Raw genomic sequence first — 22,734 nt, 5'->3', positions numbered from 1 at the left:
ATTCTATTAAATTTGAGAATAGTATCTCTTTCACTGTGACAGCCACCACATATGTTGATACTGTGTTTCCAGGTAGAGTATAAACAATACATATACAAGGGCATATTTCTAGTAACTTGTATAAAGTCTATTATGTACATGTTTAATAAATACTCATTATTATAAATATTCATAAACAAATAAATGAATAAATGTTCTCTAAATACCTTATATCTAAACTATACAAATCTAGTAAGACAGATTTTAACACTTTCAAATAATGTGGTGGGACAGTGTTCACTGCAGCTCTATTTACAATAGCCAGGACATGGAAGCAACCTAAGTGTCCATTGACAGATGAATGGATAAAGCAGATGTGGCACATATATACAATGGAATATTAGCCATAAAATGAAATGGAGTTATTTGTAGCGAGGTGGATAGACCGAGAGTCTGTCATACAGAGTGACGTAAGTCAGAAAGAGAAAAACAAATACCATATGCTAACACATATATATGGAATCTAAAAAAAAAAAAAAAATGGTCATGAAGAACCTAACGGCAAGACGGGAATAAAGACTCAGACCTACTAGAGAATGGACTTGAGGACATGGGGAGGGGGAAGTGTAAGCTGGGACAAAGTGAGAGAGTGGCTTGGACATATATACACTACCAAATGTAAAATAGATAGCTAGTGGGAAGCAGCCGCATAGCACAGGGAGATCAGCTCGGTGCTTTGTGACCACCAAGAGGGGTGGGATAGGGAGGGTGGGAGGGAGGGAGACACAAGAGGGAAGAGATATGGGGATATATGTATATGTATAGCATTCACTTTGTTATAAAGCAGAAACTAACACACCATTGTAAAACAATTATACTCCAAAAAAATGTTTAAAAACAAAAACGTAAGAAATGCGGTGGGATAAAATTTGTTAAGTAAAATAGAAAAAATAATCAAATTTAAATGAAGTAAAAAACTTCCAAATCAGTAAATCCAAGGCTTTTATGGGTAAAATATGAATATCCTTACAGCTTTTGAAGAGTCTTAATTGCAAATACTAACTGTTTATAAAATATGAAGTAAAGAGCAAATTGGTTTCAAAATACTAGTTCTATTGTGCTACTGTCGAGGCAGGAAACATTTCACCCTTAACCTTCTTTAGTTATTTTGGCTGGTCTAATAATTAAATTGACACAAAACAGATTAACAGGAGAAAAACACAATTTAATTTGTTTGCACAAAGTTCTCATAAAGATGGGGCTAAGAAGTGACCAGAGCAGGCAGATTTTATACTTTTTAGACAAAGAAACAATACATTTGTGAAGAATTGACAGAACAAAGAAATTTAGGCTGTGGGTGCTTAATTAGTGAAGAATCTAAACAGAGTTGTGCTTAGGGTAGTAAATTAGTAGAGAAGCGATAAGGTTGATTTGTACATTCTTCTCAGCCCTAAATTCTCTATCTCTGGTCATAAGGTTGTCCTTCATGGAAGATTTATTTCCTGCTTTCAGGGAGACAAAGAGGAGGGTCAAGGGGCTCTCTTGCCTTGGCCATTTCTTAAATAACTTTACTTCAAAATAATCAAGATGCCACTTTGGCATGTTTTGGAGTGACCTGTCCTAAGCCCCAGCACCACAAATTCAAAGTACTGAAGAAGTAGTACCAAAGAAGGTAATCCCTTAAAAATTGCAAATTGAGGATTCTAAACATATGGAGTAACAATCCTTTTTTCTCTTTAAAATTTAATATGATAAAATGTTACTAATATATGTAATAGTGTTGTGACAAATAATTCTATAATTCTGTAATTTCTTCTATTTTTATCTATATTAAAGTAAATGAGAAAAAAGTTACAAAAATGCCTGTAGGCTTACTGCCTAATAATTTTTACTTTAAATTATAAATCTATATGTTTTAATATATTTCTATTACTTTCTTCAATAAATGTATATTCTACATATGTTGCTGCTGAATGTAGACCAGTTTCAATCTTCTACATATCATGACTCCTCAAAGACCCCATCAAAACTGAAATTTACTGAAGCCCAAACAGCCATGTCAGCCAGGTCTGCATGCCCTTGGATTGGGTGATTTCCTCTATAACTACATCTTTCCTGTCAGCATCTCCAACTCTCCTCTGCCACTCAGGTTTCTAATTATGAAGCTTCATGAAGATAATGATTGGATCATTTACCAACTTTTGGGTTTATGATACATAATATATATAGAATTTGCCTGTGAATGCTGAAGGACAAAATAAACATATGTCCTTTTTCCCCCAAAACTGAAGATACATGTCAATCTATTATTAAAATAATTTTTAAAATCATAAGAAATATTTAAATAATGTTTTTCATGGATATTACTCTTTTTAATTATTCGACATGCCAAGTTTTATTTAATTTCCCTAAAGTGTCCTTGGGTTTTTATGGCTATCATATATATTACAGCTGTTGACTGAAAAAAGAATGATAGCCTCTTAGATAGCTCTTAAGAACTGCTCTGAAGAGGTGGGGGAAGGTCAGTATATATATGGTTTTGGTGAAGGGGGTGCATGCAATCAATCATACAACTCAGTAGGAGGTTGCTGCTAGTCACTAGGAGCAAATGTCTCCATTAATGATTTTAGTGCTTTTTCTAGGTATGAGAAGATGCAAGAAATTGGGCTTGTAACATTTTCCCCTGAAAATATCTAATTATCTGAAGACCTGTTCTGTCAGTTTTTTTCCAAAGCAAAGAGTGCCTAATTCCTGCTCTCAACCCCGAACTACTTTCAGGGTGTGTTAAAGGTCAGCAAGTACAGTGGCTAGTGACTTCATTCTTGTAGAACTGGATGCAAGTGATATTTTTTAGTTTGCACAGTATAGTATATATTTCATACTGTAATGTGCCAGGAAAAATGTAATCTAGCTTGTGACAAGGTGAGCTTTGTTTTATTATCAAAATGATATTTAAGGTCTTACATAATTATAGGTATTTTTGTCCAAAATTCGCATCAGAAAGAATTGTTTTATATATGTTAACTAGTTTGGTGTGCAGCGTGAAGAGCTTCAAGACACTTATTAGGAAGACAAATGGATTATTACTACCCCCACAAAAGTATTTTTTTTGTAGAATATTGATCCAGTTATCCAAGAGAAGTAATAAACTGAGGTAATAAAAATACCAGTGTTAATAGGCTCTCATTTTTATTATCAATAGAGGAAAAGCCATTTTTCTCAGTATATTAATAGTTAATAAACCTAAATTTAACATAATTACTGTAAATATCAAAGAAGCTTTTAACTCTGAAAAATGGTTCCAGTAACACTACAGAATTTGAAATATGAAAATAAGAAAAAGAAGACTAAAATTAGGAAAAACTACACCTAGAGATAAAAAATAAAGCAAAACGGAAGATTATTTTTGTCTAAAGATGTATAATTTTGCCATAAATTAACTAATGGTAATTTTGGATAGTGGTATTTAAGCAATATTTGAGGTTTTAAAAAATCCCATTCAGGGGCTTCCCTGGTGGTGCAGTGGTTGAGAGTCCGCCTGCCGATGCAGGGGACACGGGTTCGTGCCCCGGTCTGGGAAGATCCCACATGCCGTGGAGCGGCTGGGCCTGTGAGCCATGGCCACTGAGGCTGTGCATCGGAGCCTGTGCTCCACAACGGGAGAGACCACAACAGTGATAGGCCCGCGTACTGCAAAAAAAAAAAAAATTCCCATTCGGTGTAAAAGCTTAACACAACAAGTGTGAGAAAAAGATTTCATCAGCTAAATGTATCATTACAGTATATAAGTACAATTTATCAGACTGAACTGATGAATCTGAGTATGTAATCCTCACATGGCTGAGGAGTGCCTGAGCCAACACAGGTAAATCTTTGTTCTCAAACGCAATCTACCTCTTGAACAAAAGAAATACAAGTCAACAAGTTGGCAAATTTAACTCCTTTTTCATACAACAAAATTTACTCTTTGGGTGTACACTTTTATTATTGAGAAAAGCATATAGTAATGTGTCCACAACAACATGACTCAGTGTTACCAAGGCTGTTGCCCCAGAATCATTCCCCTATCCCTCCCTTGAATGGAAAGCAATTTCTCTTATCTAAGTTTCAGGAGGAAGCTGCAAAGAGAAAAACAAGAACTGGTTAGAACTAGGACCAAGATGGTGGAAGATTTTAATTCCAGTAGACCTTGAGCCTCATTATACACTCAATATAATGCGTTAGCATGTTAAATGACATACCCACCAGTGCAGTTGCCATGACGACAGCTGGAAATGTCCATATAAGGACAGAGAAAGAGCGTTGCATCAGTTCTGGGTCCAAACCATACCCCTCTTCTTGGATAAGTCATCAATATTCCTCCCTCTCTTTTCAATTTCCTCCCTTTTACCTCAACCCTCCAATATATATGGTGTTTCTGCCCGAATTGAGTTGAGAGTTGATTTGCAAACTAAATTCTCACTTCTCCATTCTTTGGTCGTTGAATAAAACTTGTGCTGTTCCAGACTCAGCACCAGTTTCATTATTGGTTGTGCAAATCTGAGCAGAAAAAGAACGCAGTGGCCAAGACAAAGGGTTGTCACACGGGCTAAGGATCCCAGAGTAGGTCCACTGGACCTGTAACCTGTAACATCAGGACTCAGAACACACCACCAAGTTGACTCAGGATTACTAGTGAAATGGCTTAAGCAACTTCACAGTAAAATACCATTCAAAGAGCACCAAGAAACAAGAATGCAAATGCCTGCTCTCAAGGATTATTAACAATAACTCTGTCATTACGTGGAGTTGGTGTCTATGTCAAAACTGTTGTCTGAAAAAAAATACACAACCTAAAAGTTGAGTTATATTTTATTCGACAGACTTTCTGCAGACTTCAAGCCCAGGAGACAGGACTCTCAGACCACTCTAAGGGACCACTCTGAAGAGGTAAGCAAGGAGCCAGGATACATAGGAGTTTTTGCAGCAAAGACCAGGTAGTTGGAACATCAAAAGATTACTGTTAATTAAAGAAAGCCAGACATCTCAAGTTAAGGAATTTAGCACCTTCCTATGTATGAGAAGATGTAAGAGTCTGGGCTCACTGAAATTATTCCTTTGATATGCACTTCAGCTACCTGGGGCCATTATCCTGTGCTTTCTCATCCTGAGTCTCCTCAGAGTGCACCAGTGGGGTGAGCCTGTAATATTGTGTCTTGATGGCTGCAATATCCTTTGTTTACAGATATGGCAGGCAGCATTTTTTTCCTTTACAATACTGAGGTGCCAGAGGGTGGAGCAAAAAGGGGAATTGGAAGTTCAGAGGTTTGAACTGAAAAGAAGTTAGCGCTACCACTATAGTCTGTTTTTCTGGGTTTTTAAATTTTTTTTGCAGTACATGGGCCTCTCACTGTTGTGGTCTCTCCCGTTGCGGAGCACAGGCTCCGGACACACAGGCTCAGCAGCCATGACTCACAGGCCCAGCCACACTGATGTGGGATCTTCCCGGACTGGGGCACGAACCCGTGTCTCCTGCATTGGCAGGTGGACTCTCAACCACTGCGCCACCAGGGAAGCCCCCTTCTAGAGAATTTTTAATCTTATTTATTGTGTTGTTCATCATTGTTTGCTCTTTAGCTCTTCTAAGTCCTTGTTAAACATTTCTTTTATTTTCTCCATTCTATTTCCAAGATTTTGGATCATCTTTACTATCATTATTCTGGATTCTTTTTCAGGTAGACTGCCTATTTACTCTTCATTTGTTTGGTCTTGTGGGTTTTTACCTTAGTCCTTCATCTGCTGCATATTTCTCTGTCTTCTCATTTTGTTTAACTTACTGTGTTTGGGGTCTCCTTTCTGCAGGCTGCAGGTTCGTATTTCCTGTTGTTTTTGGTGTCTGTCCCCAGTGGGTGAGGTTGGTTGAGTGGTTTGTGTATGCTTCCTGGTGGAGGGAACTTGTGCCTGTGTTCTGATGGTGGGGCTGGATCTTGTCTTTCTGGTGGGAAGGGCCATATCCGGTGGTGTGTTTTGGGGTGTCTGTGAATTTAGTATGACTTTAGGCAGACTCTCTTCTAATGGGTGGGGTTGTGTTCCGGTCTTGCTAGTTGTTTGACATGGGGCGTCCAGCACTGGAGCTTGCTGGCCATTGGGTGGTTCTGGGTCTTAGTGTTGAGACAGAGACCTCTGCAAGAGCTCTTGCCAAATGATATTACATGGGTCTGGGAGGTCTCTGGTGGTCCAATGTCCTGAACTAAGCTCTCCAACCTCATAGGCTCAGGCCTCACACCTGGCCAAAGCACCAAGACCCTGCCAGACACATGGGTCAGAAGAAAAAAAACATAATAATAGAATAAAAATTAAGAAAATTAAAAAAGAGAGCAACAAAGCCAATAAACAAATCCACCAGTGATAACAAGGACTAAAAACTAAGCTAAGTTATACGTAAAAATCAGAAACAAATCAGTCACAGAATGCAAACCCCAAGTCTACAGTTGTTCCCAAAATCCACTGCCTCAATTTTTGGGAACATTCATTGTCTATTCAGGTATTCCATAGATACAGGTCCGTCAATTTGACTGTGGGTATTTAATTGCTTCTCCTGAGGCTGCATGGAGGAATTTCCATTTCTCTTCTTTGTTCACCCAGTTCCTGGATTTAGCTTTGGTTTTGGCCTCACCTCTGCATGTAGGTTGCCCTCAGGCACCTGTTCCTCGTCCAGACAGGAGAGGGTTAAAGCAGCAGCTGATTAGGGCTCTCTTGCTCACTCAGGCTGGAGAGAGGGAGGGGTACGGTAGTCATAATTGGAATGTGGGGTGAGCCTGCAGCAGCAGAGGCCAACACGACATTGTAAGAGCCTGAGGCGTGCCGTGTGTTTTCCTGGGGATGTTGTCCCTGGATCTTGGGACCCTGGCAGTGACATGCTGCACAGGCTCCCAGGGGGGTGTGGGTAGTGATCTGTGCTCGCTCACAGGATTCTTGGTTGCAGTGGTGGTGGCAGCAGCAGCGTTAGCCTTTCATGTCCATCTCTGGGATCTGAGCTGATAGCCCTGCCTCACGCCCATCTCTGGAGCTCACTTAGATGGTGCTCTGCCTTCTGTGGATACACAGGGAAGGAATCCCTGCTCCTCGCACACCCTGAAATAACGGTCTCTTGCCTCTTCGCAGGTCCAGACTTTTTCCCAAACTCTCTCCTGGCTAGCTGTGGTGCATTAGCCCCCTTCAGGCTGTCTTCACTCAGCCAACCTCAGTCCTCTTCCTGGGATCTGACCTCTGAAGCCTGAGCCTCAGCTCCCAGTCCCCACCTGCCCCAGCGCATGAGCAGACAAGCTTCTCAGGTTGGTGAGCAGTGGTTGGCACTGCTCCTCTGTGCAGGAATCTCTCTGCTTTGTCCTCTGCACCCCTGTTGCTGCACTCTCCTCCATGGCTCCAAGGCTTCCCCCCAGCCCACCCCCTGTCCCTGCCAGTGAAGGGGGTCCCTAGTGTGTGTAAACTTTTCTTCCTTCACAGATCCTTCCCAGAGGTGCAGGTCCCATCCCTATTCTTTTGTCTCTGTTGTCTTTTTTCTTCTGCCCTACCCAGGTATGTGGGGAGTTTCTTGCCTTTTGGGAAGTCTGAGGTCTTCTGCCAGCGTTCAGTAGGTGTTCTGTAGGAGTTGTTCCACATGTAGATGTATTTTTGATGTATTTGTGGGGAGGAAGGTGATCTCCACGTCTTACTCCTCTGCCATCTTGAAGATCTCCCTGGGGTGGAAAATTTTGTCCCCTGACAATATCATATAAGATATATTTTCATCAAGTCAAATATAGGTTTGTTTAAAAGCAGCCTAATTAATATGAATTAATTAATTAGCCTATTTAATATGAATGAGCAATTTTAGTTTTAAGCTAATACTGTCCCAATTTTTTCCTGGGTCATAATTTTTTCCCACTTTTAAGAGTTGAAAATTGATATTAAGTGCATGTATATTAAATGTTTTATTTTCTATTTGAAATAAATGGTGAAATTTTTATGCACTACAAAAACTACATTTTATAGTTTTAAAATTTGCAAACAAAGAACAATTTTGATACCAGAAAATAACTTTTTCCCTTGGGTCAAAATATTAAGTTTTTACCATAAATTGTTTATATAAAATCCATGAGTCACACAAACCAAGCCCTGCATAAATCCAGGAATGATTAATATAATTCAAATGAACCAATGCAGTGAGAATCCCAATAATGTGCATTAACAAAAGTTTTCTGAAATTTACTTTATGAAATTTTGATCTAAATTTAGATACACTGTATTTTTTGGACTATTTGAGGTACATGCACGATGCTCTAAATTTAAATAATAGTAGTCTACTTTTTCTGATTATAAAATAATCCATGCATATAATACATAATTTAGAAATTCAGGATAAACAGAAAAAACTTTCTATGCATATATATATATTTTGTACACTCAATAAATGGTCAGTTTTATATATTATTAAACATACTTCAAGATATTTTTAATGGCATTGAGGTATTTCATTGTGTGGACTATGGACTTGTAGGCTGTTTATACTTTTTCACTATTGTATGCATGACTATATAAAATATTCATGCTTTTTGTGATGTCAAGATTTTTTCCTCAGTGATAAATCACCAAGTACAAGTTCTTAATGAAATTATGTACGTATTTTAAACATTTGATAATCTTGTCAAACTGACTTCCTAAAATTTGTCACATTCCCTCTGAAAGGGTAAAATGGACATTACCTCAAGCCATTTCTAACACTGGGTTTTAACTTTTATTAATTTTCTACATATTAATTTATTTTATGGAAGATAGTATCTTTGTTTCATTTTACTTTACATTTTTGGATTGTTAATTTGGCTAGACTTTTTTATGTTCTATATGTTATCTGTATGCCTTCTTTTGATGATAAGTTTTAGTACTAAAAGTTACATTAATTTGGGTGGCTTTTTAATTTAAAAGAAATATTACTTCTTTATGGTGGCTTATCACTAGCAATGAGTGACCACTTATGCGTATTTGCATCATAGCAGGTGTGCTTTGGATTTCATCCCATCCTTGGAGAGTTGACATAAAAATTATCAGAAAGATTTCCTATAACCCAGTGTGATGTGTGGTGTAATCACAGAGCAATATTATAGTCAGGCTTTATGATATCAAATTTGGCAAATGTACAAATATCTTTTTGTGTGCTGGTGAATAAAGATCAGTAACAGATCAGTAATAAAGAATATGTTAGAGGATAATCAGATACAATTACAAGATATTTATGGTACAGCTTTAAGGAAAAATTTCTGCCAAACTAAAATATATTCTTATATAGGTGTAAGATATATCCTTATTTAAGTATAGAAATATATATGTAATCTATCTCAGTAGACTACTGAACAGTGGGAGCTATAGAACATCAAATGGAAGATAAGGTTTGTCTCTTGATACTACCATTAATAGTTTGAATTATACATCAACATATTTTCTTGCAAAGTTCATGAAATAAGCAATGAAAATTTAAATATATTATACCATTACTTAAACTATATTATTTAACTTATATGCCAATGTTAATTTCGTATGTATTAATTAAAGCAACCAATTTTTGTTACATGTTATAAAATTTTTACAAAATGTGAGAAAAGCAATGTTAAAAATTAAGAGTCAAAGTCATATGTATTCCAAATGGAATTGCAAACAAATTATTAAATTAATTTTAAACTTCTTTTTCCTTATATTGCAGTCTACTCAAGTTGTTTCTTATCTATAAGCTTCGACTTCTGCCCTCTAATCTCCTGGTATGTCCTCATCTTTGTAACATTAATCTCCTCCTGCCTGCACCACTTTTTCCAAAGTCCATTCTTTGAAATCATTTATTCATTCATTTATTAAAAACACAGTTCCCAGCACTGTGTTAGGTATCAGGTATAATGCAAAGCACAAGACACAGATGATCAGTGTTCCATGGAGCTTCCATTCTAGTTATAAAGATTTTTAAAACACAGACAAGAAATTTTCATATAACCTGTATTCTCAGAGAGTGTAATCTAGGGTGAGATTTAGAAGATAAAGGGTCAACTCTTTTATCTATGGGAAGAACACTCCAGGTCAATGAGGCAGCAAACTCAAAAGCCCTCAGGCAAGAGTTAGATGTGAGGAATTGGACTGCACTTATAGAGGTTGGTAGGGTAGGGTCATAGAGAACATTTCCTCTGTACAGTCCTACTTGGTCTCTCAAGCAGAAATAACCCCTCATTTATAGATCCCAGATTTCAGGAAGCTTTGTGGGAGAAGTCTCCATGAGAAGCAAGTTATATGTACTCTATGAAGCTGTTTCTGATTAGGCCCATGTCCAGTGATGGCTCTCTCCCCTGATCGTCCACAGCAGTCCCCTGTCAGTTATGAAAATCACACCCTAGTCACACTTTCATATGTAGACATCTTGTGTCCTCAACTGGATAGTGAGTATCCTGAAGCCATGATCTGTATTTTCTATCTGTATCCTTCAGAGAAAATTCTTTTCTGACTCATTCGTTCCTCAATTCACTCACTCAACCAATAGTTTTTGAGCATCTATTATGTGCTGGAGATATAGTAATGAACAAGACAGACAAGGACCCTCTAATGGAGCTTATATTTTAGTGTGGAAGACAGAAAATAAGTTAAATGTACAAACAAGATAATTTCAGATAAAGATAATTGCTATAAAAAGTAAAATAAGAAGTAACTGAGCTGGCAAGGTAGGGAATGGACATATTAGATTACAGTAGATATGTAATCAAGAAGGACAGAGTGGAAAGAGAGAATCTAAGCAGATCATCCACAGTTTAAAGGAGTCAAAAGCATAGTTGGAGACAATCAGGAAACTACAAGGAGTAACCAGAAAGTAGAGGTGCCAACACAATTACACTTTGTTGCACTATGTTTTTAAGTAGCATTAAAAACAATAAAAAGTTATGTAATAGTCATCATAATAGTTTCCATTACACATGGAATTGTATCACTTATTATGAGGAAAAATGATAAGTCCTTTTGACATTCTAGTAACCAATCTCCATTTAGTGGGCTTCAATTTTGCTAATAGTAAACCTTGCTTTACAAAATTAATTGTAGAGAAATTAATTGACTAATTAATCAATACTCATTATTCATGGTCAATAAATAATGTTATAACAGGGATCCAGTGTAGCTTCTCTGTAAAAGAAAACAATCATCAGTATAACAGCCAGAATACTGAAGAGAGGGAAACCAGACATTCTGATAGAAATTGCCTTAATATAATCATCACTAAAATGAGAACTACACTAGGCCAAGAGCTCTGTCTTCATCTTTGAATTCTCAACAACTTGCCCAATTTCTGGCTTATTCCAGCTTTAATAAATATTTACCGAGTTAGTAAAATTAGTGAATGATAATCTAATGTCTCTGCCAATAATCTAATTATTTAATGCATTTATTTTATATTAATATCATGAAAGAAATATTAAGTGGGGAATCTCAAGATTTGGGGGTTCTTATAAAGAACCAAACAAAGGCATCTGTGAAAAGATGGTATGAAATTAGAAATTAGTTATAAGAAGAAAACTGGAAAACTCATAAATATGTGAAGATTAAACAATTTGCTCTTGAACAAACAATGGGTCAAAGAAAAAAACAAAAGAAAAATCAAACTATATCTTGAGGCAATGAGAATAGAAACACAACATATCAAAACTTATGTGATGCAATGAAAGAAATTGTAAGAGGGAAGTTGGTACATTAAGAAACCTACAGTAAGAGAAACAAAATCTCAGTTAAATGACCTAACTTTATACTTTAAGGACCTAGAAGAAGAACAAACTAGGTCCAAAGTTAGTAGAAGAAAGGAATAACAAAGATTAAATCAGAAATAAATGGAACAAAACTAAGAAGAAAATAGACAAGATCATTATAACTAAGAATTGGTTTTTTTGAAAAGACAAACAAGAGAGACAAAACTTTAGCTAGACTAACTAAAAGAAAACAAGAGAGGGGGAGAGAGAGAGAGAGATAGAAGATATGAATAAATAACACTATAAATGACAGAGGAGACATTACAACTGATATCACTCAAATACAAAGGATCATAAGAGACTACTATGAGCAATTATACACCAACAAATTTGACAACCTAAAAGAAATGGATAAATTGCTAGACACATACAACTCTCCAAGACTGAATCATAAAGAAATAGAAAAAGTTGAACACATGAATTACTAATAAGGAGACTGAACTGGTAATCAAAAATCTCCCAATAAGAAAAGTTCAGGACTAGATGGCTTCACTGATGAATTCTATCAAACATTTAAGAAGTAATACCAATCCTTCTCAAACACTTCCAAAAAGCAAAAGTGGAGGGAACACTTCCATTTTAACACATTCATTTTATGAGAGCACCATTACCCTAACACCAAAGTCAGACAAGGAATTATAAGAAAAGAAAATTATAAGATAATATTTCTGATAAACTTGATGTAAAAAACATCAAAATTTAGCAAATTGTATTCAACAGTACATTCAAAGAATCATGAATAATGATCAAGTGAAATTTAGTCCAGGAATTCAAGGATAGTTCAATATCTGCAAATCAATCAATGAGATATACACATTAACAAAAGGAAGGATAAAAATCATGAGACCATCTCAATAGATGCAGAGAAATTATTTGACAAAATTCAACATTCTTTCATGATAAACTCTAAAAAAAAACTGGGTATAGAGGAATGTACCTCAACATAATAAAGTCATATATGACAAAATCACAGCTAACATCATACTCAATGGTGAAAAGCTAAAAGCTTTTTCTCTAATATCAAGAACAAGGCAAGGATGCCCACTCTCACTACTTTTATGCAGCATAACACTGAAAGTCCTAGCCAACATAATTAAACAAGAAAAGAAAAGAAAAGCCATACAAATCAGAAAGAAGTAAAATTGTTCCTATTTGCAGACAGTATATTACATATAGAAAACCCAAAAGACTCCACCAAAACACTGTTAAAACTAATAAATGAATTCAGTAAATTTGCAGGATGACAAATCAATATACAAAAAATTAATTGCATATTAATAAATTAATAACAGAAAGAGAAATTAAGAAAACAATCTCATTTACAATAACATCAAAAATAGTAAAATTCTTAGGAATAAGTTTAACCAAGGAGGCAAAATATATGCTGAAAACTATAGGACATTGAAGGGAAACTGAAAAAGACATAAATAAATGGGAAAGTTAATCCCTGTCCTTAGATTGGAAGAATTAATATTGTTAAAATGTCCATATTACCCAAAGTGATCTACAGATTCAATGCAATCACTACCAAAGTTCCAATGGCATTTTTTATAGAAATATAACAAATAATCCTAAAATTTGTATGGAACCAAAAAAGATCTCAAATAGCCAAAGCAAACTTGAGAAAGAATGAAGCTGGAGGCATCATAATTCCTGATTCAATCTATATTATAAAGCCATAGTAATCAAAAGAGTATTGCATTGGCATAAAAATAGACATATACATGAATGTAACAGAATAGATATCCCAGAAATATAATATAATATATGGTCAATTAATTTTTTATAAAGTAGCCAAGAATATACAAAGGAAATAGGATAGTCTCTTCAATATACGGTGTTGGGAAAACTGGACAGCAATTGCAAAAGAATGAAACTGGACGTCTATCTTCCACCATAAAAAAATCAACTCAAAATGGATTAAAGATCTGAATATATGACCTGAAACTGGAAAACTCCTAGAAGAAAACATAGGGGGTAAATTTTATGACAATCGTTTTGACAATGATTATTTGGATTTGACAACAAAAGACAACAAAAAGGAAAAATAAACAAGCATCAAACAAAAATGCTTCTGCACAGCAAAGAAAATCATTAACAAAATGAAAAGGCAACCTATGGAATGGGAGAAAATATTTGCAAACCACATATCCAATAAGAAGTTAATACCTAAAATATACATGGAATGCACATGACTCAATAACAACAAAACAAACAACCCAATTAAAATATGGGCAAAGGACCTGAATATATATTTTCCAAAGAAGATATACAAATGGCCAACAGCTACATGAAAAGGTGCTCAACATCACTAATCATCAGGGAAATGTGATCAAAACCACAGTGTGATATGACCTCATACATTTTAGGATGTTTATTATCAAAAAGACAAGAGATAACAAATGCTGGTGAGGATGTGTAGAAAAGGGAACTCCTGTATACTGTTGGTGGAAATGCAAACTAGTACAGCCTCTATGGAAAACAGTATTGAGTTTCCTCAAGAAATTAAAAATGGAACTACCATATGCAGCAATCACACTTCTGGGGCATCTATCCAAAAAAATGAAATCACTGTTTCAAAGAGATATCTGCACCCCTAGATAAAAACACAATCCTTTGAAATTCAGTACAAAATTTTCAACTTAAGCTCACCAAAAGATGTATACATGGATAGTAACTAATTTGAGAGTTATTTCCCTTGAATTGATAAGTACATTCATTTCAAAAGAAATAAAATGTGTACTGATCTGCAAAATAAAGTAAAGAAATACAATTAAAATAAGTACTTTTTATTTTTAAAATATAAATACTATTTTAATCGTAGTTTTCTGTGTAATACTCTTCAATTCGATACTTTGTTAAGTTTGAATTTCAGAGCTAACAATGAAACAATAATAATAAACCAGGAACATAATGTTAAACATACACACAAAGTGCTTTATAGATTTAGGCTTTTGTATTCACAAAGATGAATGCAGAATAAAGCAATTGTTCTTATAATCCTTTCAGCATTAAGACTATCTGACCTATGATCTCCAAAAGATTATTTTGAGATGGGGGGGAAGTGGGAGAAAAGCCAACTTATTTCGTGAAAGATGTTAGATAATAGGTTTATAGATTAAATGTAGCAAAATTCATGGTAAGACAATAATTGCCTTTTTATAACTGAAACAGAATGAATAAAATAAGACAGGGATTTGAAAAATAAACATATAGTAGTAACCTGTAACAGAAGACCGAGCCAATCTATTTGGAGAAAATTGTGAAAACATGTAAGCCATCAGTAATACTGATAACTTATTCAGTGGGCAAAAAGCAATTATTTTTCTACTCTGGAGACTATGTTTGTTAGTCTAATACTGGACTAGATGGTATATAGACTAGACTAGATATAAATCCAATGTACTTATTTTGTTTAGTTTTTTTTATTTCTTTAATCTTGGAATAATTTTTAAGAGAAAGAAAACTTTTAGAGTTTGTTTCCTTTTCTTGAAACTGAAATTTATATTATTGAAAATGTAAGTAACAGGTCATCATATAAATGTCCTTGAATTTTCAGAGAATAAACACATTCAGTGAACATAGTCAGGACTCTTTAGGATGTAAATGACAAGGACACAATTCAAACCTGGCTTTAGCTCACCTAATAGTAATGATCAAGAACAGGTTTCAGTTACAGCTGTATCCATGGCACAAACAGTACCTGTAGGATTGGGCATTACCTTTCCAACCCTGTATTCCTCTGTCTTGGTTCTATTTTGTTTGTTTCCTGTAACAGCTCATATTTTGTGATAAAAACAAAAAAGATCAGTGAACATTGACTTCTACAGGACTACTCAGAGGGCTCTGTCACTAGGGATCTCCTCTGGATATGGATTTGACCCTCAAGGCCTTAAGAACAGTATCTTTCTCCCCAAAGCCTTTTTGTTTCTGAACATCATAAAAGATGGTCCATCTTTTTATGATCAAAGTTGTTGCTCAGAGATACAGATATCGAAAGAGAGTAATTTTCTAAGATGTTCATATTTTCTAAGCAATTGTAGAGACATCAATCAGGACCCACAAACAGAGTGGGGATAGCCCAGTTAATTTTTGAAAAATTGTGCTGGCTCACTTCTTCCCCACATAATAATCAGAACTTTTCATACTGTGTAAAAGATGAGTATCATAGCTATTAGATCAGTTCCCACACACTCAATGAAAATAGTGACTTTAAAAAGATGTTATATATAAGATAGCTGCATTGAATTCCAATGGATAAACTAGAGACAAACTTTCTTTAAAAGTTAATGCCATGGGAGGTGGAGATCAAGATGGCAGAATAGAAGGATGTGGAGCTCATCTCCTCCCACAAATACATCAAAAATACATCTACACATGGAATAACCTTCATAGAATACCTACTGCACATTGACAGATCTCATACAACTAAAGCTGCAAGAAAGATCACCATATAACTTTGTAGAATGAAAGGAAGAAAAGGAATTGGTATGAGATCTGCTCCCTTAGGAGGGAGCCATGAAAGAGGAAAGGTTCCCTCACCCTGGAAACCCCCTTCACTGTCTCAGAGATCAGCCAGGACAGATAGGGAACTTCAGAGGCTCAGAGGAGAGTGCAGCAGCAGAACAGAGAGAGACCAGCGCAGAGGCCCTGGTCACCTCACTTCATGTCCCAGCATCAGATGCATGTCTGCTGGTGTGCACAAGGACTGGGTGCTGAAATTCAGGCTTCAGCCCACAGACTTGGGGAGAGGACTGAGGTTGGATACATGGAGACAGCTTGAAGGGACTGGAGTGTGGTCCTGGCTGCAACCAGGTGTGTGCAAAGAATGGAGCCTGTGTCCACAATAGAAGCCTCATTGTTAATTAGTGAGGGGAGGGGTGGGGCCACACCATAGAAGCCTCCTTCTCAGCATGCTCACAGTGGGCAAGGCTCTGGCTCTATGAGCTCTGAGAGCAAGCAAGCACTGGCGGGTTACCCACATGCAGAGGGGGACTGAAATCTGAGCCAATTCCTGGTGGCTGTGACAATTTGATGGATACTGCTAGTGGCTTTGTAAGTGCAGCACCTGTGGGACATTCAAGCAGATTACTGGTGATTCAATGGCTGGGTTGGGTCCAGTGTTAGCAGTGGCAAACTTTGTGGGTATGTGCATGCAAAGGTGGGGCTGGGGTCTGAGCTGATCTGCATAGTTCCCACCCCAGGTCCAGGTGCATGACTATGGCAGGCCTGGGTGCTGAACTTCAGTGAATCTGTGCCAGTGGCTTTGTGAACTCAGTGCCTAAGAGACATCTGGGCCAATTGCAAGCATTCCCAAGGCTGAGGGCAGTGCCAACCACAATGTACTTTGTGAGTGCATGCAATGGGTGACAGGTGACACCACAGAGTTCACTTTGTGGTGGAGAGCCCCTGTGGAGGAATACTCAGTGGCTCCTCTCCCAGTGGGAGTGTTCCAGTCCCACCTACCTCAAATTACAGATTAAAACCAGATCTGGATGCTTCTAATCCAACAACTGAGGAGCAGACCCTGCCCCAGATAGAGCTGTGACAGCCAAAGAGCAAAGAGGAGGCCATGCTCAACATCCAGTGTAGGCTGTGGTCACCACAACACTGGTCACACTCCCTATCAAGGGGATAATGGTCAGCACACACTGAGGAAAGACGTGGCAGCCATCAGTAATAAAAAAAGCCCTCGCACCAAAATATTAGACTCACACAGGCTACACAGGTATGCTCCCACATAAAAACAGCCCTTGAAGATCACAGTAGATAACTATTTCCCCTAAAGTTATAGAGTTGGAGAAATATAAGTAAAATGAAGAAGCAGAGGAAACAGTCCCAATTAAAAGAAGAGAATTCCCCTGAAAGAACAAACAATAAAACTGACCTCTATAGACTACTAGACCCCAAGTTCAAAAAGGAGCTAATAAAAATACTGAGGAATTAAGAAAGGTTATCAATAGAAGTACAAATGGCTGTAACAAGGAACTAGAAATTATAAAGAGGAGCCAATCGAAAATAGAAAATATTTGCTGAGATGAAACTGAGTTAAAGGCAATAAATAGCAAACTAAATAATGCAGAAGAATGAATAAGGGATCTGGAAGATAGAAAAATTGAAATTACCCAATCAGAACAGCAGACAGAAAAACAAATAAAAAAAGAAAGCAACATACGAGATTTATGGGATAATATAAAGCATGCCTATCTACACATAATAGGGATCACAGAAGGAGAAGACAGAGAAAAGGTGATTGAAAGTGTATTTGAAGAAGTTATGGCTGAAAACTTCCCAAACCTAAAGAAGGAAATATATTGAGGTACAGGAACCCAGAGGGTACAACAAGATGAACCCAAACAGATTGGGTTAAGTTATATTTAACCAAGCCATATTATAAACGGAAAAAGTTAAAGAGAAAATTCTAAAAGCAGCAAGAGAAAAATGAAGAGTTAGTCACGAGGGAATCCCCATATGACTATCACCTGATTTCTCTACAGGAACATTGCAGGCCAGAAGAAAGGGGAAAGTTATATTCAAAGTCCTGAAAGGGAAAACCTTGAAACCTAGCATACTTTACTCAGCAAGATTATCATTCAGAATATAAGGAGAGAAAGAATTTCTCAGATAAGAAAAAACTAAAAGAATACAGCAATACTAAACCTATATAAAAGAAATATTGAAATGTCTTATCTAAATAGAAGAGAAGCAAGAATCTACAGGAAAGAAAACATAACAATAGGAAAGTAAACCACTTATATAAGTCAGTATGTAAATTTTAAAAAATCAAAAACAATTTGTGAAAGTGATAATAACCTCAATGAACAGTGAAAGCATAAACATGAAGATGTAAAAGAGGACATCAAAATCATAAAATGTGGGAGAGGGGAGTAAGAAAAAGATTGTTTTTAGTATGTTTTTGAATTTATACGACTACCAGTTTAAAACAAGTAGCTAGAGAAATGGGTTAAAATACTTGAAAACCAGGGTTACCACAAATCAAAAACATACAATAAATTCACAAAAAAACAAAAAGAAAACAACTCAGGCATTATACAGAAGAAAACCATCAAACCACAAAAGGAAAAACAAAGAGAAAAATAAAGGAACAAAGAAGAAATACAAAATCAACTGGAAAACAAGGTTTAAATAATAAATGCACAACTATCAATAATTACCTTAAATGTCACAGAATGCACCAATCAAAAAAAACATACAGCGGGAGATTAGATAATAAAACAATAGCCTACAATGTGGTCCAAGAGACTCACTTTAAGATGAAGGACACACAGAGATTGAAAGTGAGGAGACAGAAAAAGATATTTTATGCATATGAAAATGACAAGAAAGCAGGGGATAGCAGCACTCATGTCAGACAAAATAGACTTTAAAACAAAGGTCATAAAGAAAGATAAAGAAGGACAATATATGATGATAAAAGGATCAATACAAGAAGAGGATATTACACTCGTTAACATATATGCATTCAATATAGGAGGACCTAAATACATATAACAAATACTAACAGACATAAAGGGAGAAACTAATGGGAATACAATAATAGTAGGAGCCTTTAACACCCTGCTGACATCAATGGACAGCTCTTCCAGAAAGAAAATCAATAAGGCAACAGAGATCACAAATGACATAATAGAACAGTTAGATTTTATTGATATTTTCAGGACACTACATCCCCCAAAACCAGAATACACCTTTTCAAATGCACATGGAACACTCTCTAAGATAGACCACATACTAGGACACAAAATAAGCCTCAAAAAATTTAAGAGGCTAGAAATTATTTCAAGCATCTTTTCTGACCACAACAGCATGAAAGTAGAAATCAACCACAAAAAGAGAAACGAGAAAACAAAATGATTACGTGGAGACTAAACAACATGCTACTAAAAAACCAATGGGTCAATGATGAAACCAAAGAGGAAATTTTAAAATATCTTGAGACAAATAACAATGAAAACACAACCATACAAAATCTATGGGATGCAGTCCTACAAGGGAAATTCAGAGCAATACAGGCCTTCCTGGGGAAAAAAACAAAACAAAACAAAACAGGAAAACTCTCAAATAAACAATCTAACCTACCACCTGAAAGAATGAGAAAAAAAAAGAACAAACAAAACTACAGTCAGCAGAAGGAAGGAAATAAAAACGATCAGAAAGTAAATAAACAAAATAGAGATTTAAAAAAATAGAAGAATCAATAAAACTAAGAACTGTTTTTTAGAAAAGATAAACAAAATAAACAAACCTCTAGGCAGATTCACTAAGAAGAAGAGGACCAAAATAATCAACATAAGAAATGAAAGAGGAGAAATAACAACTGATCTTGCAGAAATTACAAAAACAAAAAACAAAACTATAAGCAAATACTATGAACAATTATAACCCAACAAATTGGACAACCTAGAAGAAATGGACAAGTTTCTAGAAATGTAGAGCCCACTAAAACTGAATCAAGAAGAAATATATAATTTGAACAGACTGTTCTCTAGAAGTGAAATAGAATCTGTAATAAGAAAACTCCCAGAAAACAAAGCTCCAGGACCTGATGGCTTCACTGGGGAATACTACCAAACACACAAAGAAGAACTTATACCAATCTTTCTCAAAGTTTTCTGAAAGGTTGAAGAGGAGGGAACATTCCTAAAGTCATCACCCTGATACCAAAGTCAGACTAAGACACTATCAAAAAAATAAAATTACAGGCAAATATCTTTAGATGAATATAGATGCCCTAAAAGTGTCCTTTCAACCTGTCAATGTGAATAACTAAATGAATATCAGGTCCATGTTCATGAGTAAGATGAATCCATGTATGAAGCATCTCACATCTCAATTTGATCTATATAGTCAATGCCTTTTCTCTTAAAATATCCAACAAGTTGAATGAGGACACTGACAAACAGATTTTCATGTTTATTTGAAAGAAAGAATATGAATACAAGAAAACTCATAATATAACCAAAGAGGAAAAAAATACACTAGGAGGATGTACCTTACTACCAATCAAGGTCAGAAAGTTAGTATCATTTAAGACAGCATGGTATAGGTGCAGTAAGAGACAAAATATCCCATAGGGAAAAAAATGGAGGCCTCAGAAACATACTTAGCATTTAGTCACATGTTTGTTTACAGAGGGAACACACGTCAGTGATGAGAGAAGACATAATTTAAATCATAATATTAGGGTACTTGGTAATTAGGTAACTGATAAAAATAAAGTACTGTTTAATTTAAAATGCTACTAATAAATTAGTATTAATTTAAAATAATACTAATAAATAATTATTAAATAATAATAAATTGTTTAATAGCAACTTGAAATACTATGAACTTGGGGTCAAACTGACCAAAGATAGAACATATTTTATAGTCACAAGTTACTACTGTAAAAAATTTAATTTACCCAGGCTGATGGATACCACCGTCTCACCATTTTAAAGGTGAATTTTTTCATAAAAGAGAAAAAGAAATTAAATAAATTGAGATTCATACTAAAAGTATCAATATGAAGAGTCAAAAATCATTTTCAAAAAGTCCATTCTACCCAAATTATCAGTGTGATTCCAGCAAAAACCTAGACTATTTCCTGAGGATCTTCATACACTGAGATTTCCTGAGGATTTTTATACTCTGACAGAAGACTTATCATAGAACAAATCTCCCCTCCCCCCACCCCAAAAACCCACAAGAAACACTCATACAGTAATTATATAAAGAAACATTACTGGATATTAAAATTTATGATAAAAATAAATTAAAACAGTTTTGTATTGGCAAGGTAGAGATAAATAACCTAATGAAATTGAAAAGAAAAAATTGAGAGAGGTTGTATAGCAGAGCAATTTAGAAAGATGAATATTTTAACAGAAGTAGACCAAACAGATATCCACATGGAAACACTATGAGCTATACTTTACACTTTACAATAAAGTAATCCCAGAGGAATTAAAGACTTAAAAAAAAACACAAATATTTCAGTCATTTGGTAAAATATATGAGAATTTCATCATGAATATTGTCTGAAAATAAAGCCCAATAGGAGGGGATAATTGAACTCTTCCACATCTTTCCAGAGAAAGGCAAAATGGCTTCCCTAAAGAAAACAACAAAATGATGATATGAGTTTCAGACTGGCAGAAAGTATTTGCAATGTTCCAGATGCCACAAAGAATACTCAGAAAATATAAAGAATTTCTAATATCAATGAGAAAGACACTCAAACAAATATAACACGAAGTGGAAGACAGAAGTTGGCAATTTATCAAAAAGGCACATAAACGAGCCTCTCTGCATTTCTAATTTTTAAAATTAAAATGAGGTGGCATTGCCTACCCAACAATTTGGCAAATTCTGACAATTCTAAATTTTGAGAAGATGTTGAACAAAGCAAAACATTATACATTGCTGGAAACTGATAAAAACAACAACAAAAAAGAAAAAGAAAAGAAAAACCCTTGTGGCAGACAGATTCTTAGGTAGTCTCCATGATCCCTGCCTCATGTTGTTCACAAACATGTGTGGTTCCCTCCCTTTGAGTGGAAGGGGAACCTACATCTTGTTTTTAACCTAGATAACATTGCAAGTGTGATGTGATATTACTTTCATGACCATTACATAGGATTGTGACCTCAGTCTTACGAAGAGACTTTGATGAATTCAGCAACCTTGTTGATAGGTCAATAGTGGCAAGCAGCTGAGGACAACCTTTGGCAAACAGCCAGGAAGAAATTGAATTCTTTAGTCCAATAGCCATAAGGAAGTGAATTCTATCAGCAAAAACTATGTGAGCTTGGAATTTAATCTTTTCCCAATTTGAGCCTTCAGACAAGACATCTGCCCTGGCCAGCACCTTAATTGTAGTCTTGCATATGGCCCAGCTAAACTGTGTCCAGACTTATGAGCCAAAGAAACTGTGACATAATAAATTTGTGTGGTTTTAAGCCATTAAGTG

The 22,734-nt window shown here is 35.7% G+C and overlaps 1 long non-coding RNA gene across 1 annotated transcript in view; it reads right to left on the bottom strand.

The window, feature by feature from the left end:
• LOC132523816 (uncharacterized) overlaps positions 1 to 22,734 on the bottom strand; it is a 52,077-nt gene that overhangs the window by 3,810 nt on the left and 25,533 nt on the right. The gene's annotated exons all lie outside the window — the stretch shown is intronic.

This window comes from Lagenorhynchus albirostris, chromosome 7 (assembly GCF_949774975.1).
Source record: "Lagenorhynchus albirostris chromosome 7, mLagAlb1.1, whole genome shotgun sequence".
Lineage (NCBI taxonomy): Eukaryota > Metazoa > Chordata > Mammalia > Artiodactyla > Delphinidae > Lagenorhynchus > Lagenorhynchus albirostris.
The sequence above is the reverse complement of the archived record's forward strand: the minus strand, read 5'-3'. Positions and strand labels throughout refer to the sequence as shown.